We start from the raw sequence: 6,000 nt of genomic DNA, 5'->3' as shown, positions 1-6,000 counted from the left end.
TGCTGAGTTTTGTTGCTGTGCAGGACAGTAGCCATCTTACTTCTTCCCAGGGCTCTGGGGAGAAGGGGTGCTCCCTCCAAGATTCAACCCCACCCAGGTGGGCCACTGAAATGCAAACTGAGGCTCATTAACAACTAGCATCTGCCCCACCCTCAGGAAATCCTCTTACCCTGAACTACTCAGGGAATTTTTCATTCAACTGAGAAACCAAGACTCTTCAAGTTACTGAGACTAATAGCCCCCAGGCAAAAAGCAAGAGGATTACTAAACCCTTTCTGCCCTTGAAAACCTACCCAGGAAAGTAAGACTTGACAGTGGTGTTTAACATGGGTCTTCCCATGGTCATCTGAACCCAGTAGAGGGAGCCACAAACAGCAGACCACCAACACCACAAAAGAATTTGGCAGGTTCCAAAAACAAATGAGATAACCAAAATGATGAAACAAAGAAACAAATACCAAATGAAAGAACAAGAGACCTCTACCAAAGATGAGATAAGTAAAATGCAGTTAACCAAGTCATCAGAGGTAGAATTCAGAACCATGATCTTGAGGAGGCTCAACAGCATGAGTAAGGACATCAACACCATGAGTAAAGACATAGAAACATTGAAAATCAACCAATTGGAAATGAAAAACCACCAAGAAGAAATGAAGAATAACATCGCAGAAATAAAGAACACATTGGAAGGACTAAACAGCAGAGCAGAGGAAGCTGAGGACCGAATAAGTGAATTAGAAGATGGTAGAAAAAATTAACCAATAAGAAAACCAAAAAGGAAAAACAATTAAAAAACAGAAAGACAATTTAAGAGAACTGTGGGACAACTGGAAACATAATAATATTTGCATCATAGGAGTCCCCAAAGAAGAAGAAAAAGGGCACGAGTTAGAGAATATATTTGAAGAAATAGTGACAGAAAACTTCCCTAATTTGGTGAAGGAAGGCATTCAAGTTCAAGAAGCACAGAGAACCCTAAGTAAGAAGAACCCAAACAGGTTCACACCAAGACATATAGTAAATTAAAATGCCAAAAATTAAAGAAAAAGAGAATATCCTAAAGGCAGCAAGAGATAAGCAACAGGTTACCCTCAAAGGAAGTCCCATAAGGCTCTCAGCTGACTTATCAACAGAAACACTACAGACCTGAAGGAAATGGCATGAAGTAATCAAGGTCATGAAAAACAAGGATCTGAATCCAAGACTATTCTACCCAGCAAGGCTATCATTCAAAATAGAAGGTCAAATAAAGAGCTTCCCAGACAAAAAAAAAAAAAAAAAAGGCTAAGGGAATACATTAGCACCAAACAAGCACTGCGAGAAATGTTAAAAGACCTCCTATAATTAGTAGAAATAATAGGAAGAAAAATATAAGCACACTAAACTAAAATGGCAATAAATAATTACATATCAATAACCACCTTAAATGTGAATAGTTTGAATGCTCTAATAAAAAGACACAGAGTAGCTGACAGAATAAGAAAGCATGACTTACATATATGTTGTTCACAAGAGACCCACCTCACAAAAAAAGACTCACATAGGTAAAAAGTAAGGGATGAAAAAAAAAACTTCCAAGCAAACAGAAAGAAATAAAAAGCTGGGGTAGCAATACTCATATCTGACAAAATAGATTTCAAAATGAAGACCATAACTAGAGACAAAAAAAAAAAAATCATTCCAACAGGAAGATATACCCTTGGTAAATATATATGCACCCAATATTAGAGCACCAAAATATATTAAAAATCTTCTGGAGGACTTCAAAGGAGAAATCAACAGCAATACAATCATAGCAGGGAACTTCAACCCCCCGCTGACATCACTGGATAGATCCTCTAGACAAAAAATTAACAAGGAAAGAGAGACTCTAAATGAAGCACTAGACCAAATGGATTTAATAGATATCTACAGAGAATTACACCCCAAAACTACAGAATTCACATTCTTCTCAAGTGCACATGGGACATTCCCAAAGATAGACCACAAGTTAGGACACAAACTAAATCTCTACAAGTTCAAGAAGATTGAAATCATATTAAGCATCTTCTCAGATCACAATGGCATGAAACTAGAAATCAATTGCAACAAGAACAAGCAAAGACATTTGAACACATGGAGGCTAAATAGCACATTGTTTAACAATGAATGGGTTATCGAGGAGGTCAAGGAAGAAATTAAAATCTTCCTGGAAACTAATGACAATGAACACAAACAACACAAAATCTATGGGATGCAGTGAAAGCCATTCTGAGAGGGAAGTTCATAGCACTACAGGCCTACATCAAGAAACAAGAAAAATTTCTAATAGAATATCTAACATTACAACTTAAAGAACTAGAAAGCAAACAAAAAGAAAACCCCAGAATAAGTAGAAGGAAGGAAATAGTAAAGATCAGAGCAGAAATAAATGACATGGAGACCAAAAAAATGATTCAAAGGATCAATGAAACAAAGAGCTGGTTTTTCAAAAAGATAAATAAGATTGATGGACCCTTAGCAAGACTCACCAAGAAACAAAGAGAGAGAACCCAAATACACAAAATCAGAAATTAAAGAGGAGAAGTAACAACTGACACCACAGAAATACAAAGGATCATTAACAAATACTATGGACAATTATATGGCAACAAATGTGACAATCTATGCAAAATGGACAAATTTCTAGAAAAACTTAGTCTCCCAAAACTGAACTGGGAAGAGATAGAAAATTTGAACAGACCAGTAACAACTAAAAGAATTAAAGATGTAATCAAGACTCTCCCAGCAAACAAAAGCCCAGGTCCGGGTGACTTCATGGGGGCGTTTTACTGGACATTCAAAGAGGAACTAGTACCCATTCTCCTCAAACTATTTTTAAATATTTAAGAAGAAGGAAGACTTCCAAACTCATTTTATGAGGCCAGCATAATTCTAATTCCAAGACTAGAAAAAGACACTACAAGGAAAGAAAACTACAGGTCAATATCTCTGATGAACACAGATGCCAAAATCCTGAACAAAATACTAGCAAATCAGATCCAGCAATACATCAAAAAAATTATTCACCATGACCAAGTGGGATTCATCCCAGGAATGCAAGACTCGTACAATATTCACAAATCAATAAATGTGATACACTACATAAACAAAATGAAAAATAAAAAGCACATGATCATATCAATAGATGCTGAAAAAGCATTCGACGAAATCCAGCACCCATTTCTTATAAAAATGCTCAGCAATGTGGGAATAGAGGAATCATTTCTTGACATAATAAAGGCCATATATGAAAGACCTACAACCAACATCATACTCAATAGAAAAACACTGAAAGCATTTTCCTTAAGAAGAAAAACAAGACAGGGATGCCCTCTGCTGCCACTCTTATTTAAAATAGTACTGGAAGTGTTAGCCACAGCAATCAGACAGGAAAAAAAAATTAAAATGGATCCAAATTGAAAAGGAGGAAGTGAAACTGTCATTATTTGCAGATTACATGATATTATATATGGAAAACTCTAAAGACTTCATAAAAAATCTACTAGACTTAATAAATGAATTTGGCAAAGTAGCTGGATACAGAATTAATGTCAAGAAATCAACAGCATTCTTCTACACCAATGATGAATTCACAGAAGAAGAAACTAAAATAAAAACAATACCATTTACCATAGTGGCAACATTAAGATACCTAGAAATAAACTTAGCCAAGGAAGTAAAGGACCTATTTGCAGAAAACTGCAGAACTTTGAAAAAAGAAATAGAGGAAGATATAAAAAAGTGCAAGCACATACCTTGTTCATGGATTAGAACAATTAACATCATTAAAATGTTCATACTTCCCAAAGAAATCTATAGATTTGATGCAATCCACATCAAAATACCAACGACATATTACACAGAACTAGAACAAATACTTCAAAAGTTTATATGAAACCAAAAAAGACCCTGAATAGCCACAGCAATCTGGAAAAAGAAGGACAAAGTAGGTTGGATCACATTACCGGGTATCAGGTTACACAACAAAGCTACTGTAATCAAAACAGCCTGGTACGGGCACAAGAACAGGCATATAGACCAATGGAACAGAACAGAGAACCTGGAAATTGACCAAAGACATTATGCTCAATTAATATTTGACAAAGGTGACAAGAGCATGCAATGGAGTAAACACAGCCTTTTTAATAAATGGGGTTGCTGTGCAGAACTGGAACTCATATACTTCCAGTGGGAGAAGTAAAACTGTTCCACTTTGGAAAAAATAAATAAATAAATAGGGTTGAGAAAATTGGACAGCTACATGCAAAAAAATAAAACTAGACCTTCAACTTACACCATACACAAGAATAAATTCAAAATGGATAAAAGACTTAAATGTGCGTTATGAATCCATAAAAATCCTAGAAGAAGATGTAGGCAACAAAATTTTGAACATCATACACAGCAGAATTTTTACTTATACATCACCTAAGGCAACAGAAACAAAGAAAAAAATGAACACTACAGAAAAATGGGACTATAGGAAAAATGGGACTACATCAAACTAAAATGCTTTTGCACAGCAAAAGAAACAACCATCAAAATAGAAAGGAAACCCACTATATGGGAGACCATAATTGCCAATGATACATGAGATAAGGGTTAATTTCCAAAATATATAGAGTACTCATACAACTCCACAAAAGGAAGACAAAGACCCAATTAAAAAATGGGTAGAGGACCTAAATAGACAACTCTCTAAACAGGACATTGAAATGGCCAAGAGACATATAAAGAAATGCTCAACATCACTAATCATCAGAGAGATGCAAATTAAAACAACAATGAGGTATCACCTCACACCTGTTAAAATGGCCACCATCAATAAGTCATCAAACAACAAGTGTTGTCAAGGGTGTGGAGAAAAGGGGACTCTAGTGCACTGCTGGTGGGAATGCAGACTGGTGCAGCCACTATGAAAAACACTATGGTGTTACCTCAAAAAATTAAAAGTTGAACTGCCATTTGACCCAGTGTTCCCACTTCTAGAAATATACCCTAAGAAGCCTGAAACACCAATTAGAAAGAATCCATGTACCCCCATTTTTATAGCAGCACTATTTACAATAGCTAAGATCAGGAAACAACCCAAGTGTCCATCAATAGACGAATGTATAAAAAAGCTGTGGTACATATACACAATGGAGTACTATGCAGCTGTAAGAAAGAAAGATCTCTTATCCTTTGAGACAACATGGAGGGACCTGGAGTGTATTATCCTAAGGGAAACAAGCCAAACAGAGAAAGACAAATATCACATGATCCCACTTATTTGTGGAATATAATGAACATAACGTCTGAGGAATGGGGTAGTCCCAGAGATGTGGAAGTAGGGTACAGACTGACAATCCCCAGAAGAGGGGGTGGGTGGGGAGAGATAAACCACAGAACTTATAATCATGTATGCATTACTGATGGACATGGACAACAAAGCTGGGGACCATCTGGGGAGAATGGGAAGGAGGGTATCAATGGGGAAAAAGAAGAAACATCTGTAACAAAATAAATTTTTATAAAAGGTGTAGGGTCACTTCCTAGATTCAAAGGCAGAGGAGTGTACAATGATGGATATTTGATCTGTGGAAGGGCTGGAAGAGAAAGAAGTAATAAGCAGTGGAGGAGGGTCTTTGGCTAAGGGAGCTCATTTCTTTTGAACATTGCATTCAATACCCACATGCTGCACTTGTCACTCACACAAAGTCATACTCTGAGCTCTCCAAAACCCCCCAGTTTTAGTTATATCATATACCTAAAATTACATCTATTCTTAATATCTCTGCCTTAACCTCCATACTCCATATCATCATTGTCCTCTTCTGGAAGTATGTGGAAATGCAAAATGATACAGCCACTTTCAACAAAATCTAGCAATTTGTACAAGAGTAGTTAAATCTGGTAAATAAATTAACAGCTAATAATATGCAAAGCAAGCAAAAGTGAAGTTCCATTACCACTAGTGGAGGTGTTTATTTGAACAAG

Source organism: Molossus molossus, unplaced genomic scaffold, assembly GCF_014108415.1.
Source record: "Molossus molossus isolate mMolMol1 unplaced genomic scaffold, mMolMol1.p scaffold_m16_p_13, whole genome shotgun sequence".
NCBI classification, from domain to species: Eukaryota; Metazoa; Chordata; class Mammalia; order Chiroptera; family Molossidae; genus Molossus; species Molossus molossus.
The sequence above is the reverse complement of the archived record's forward strand: the minus strand, read 5'-3'. Positions refer to the sequence as shown.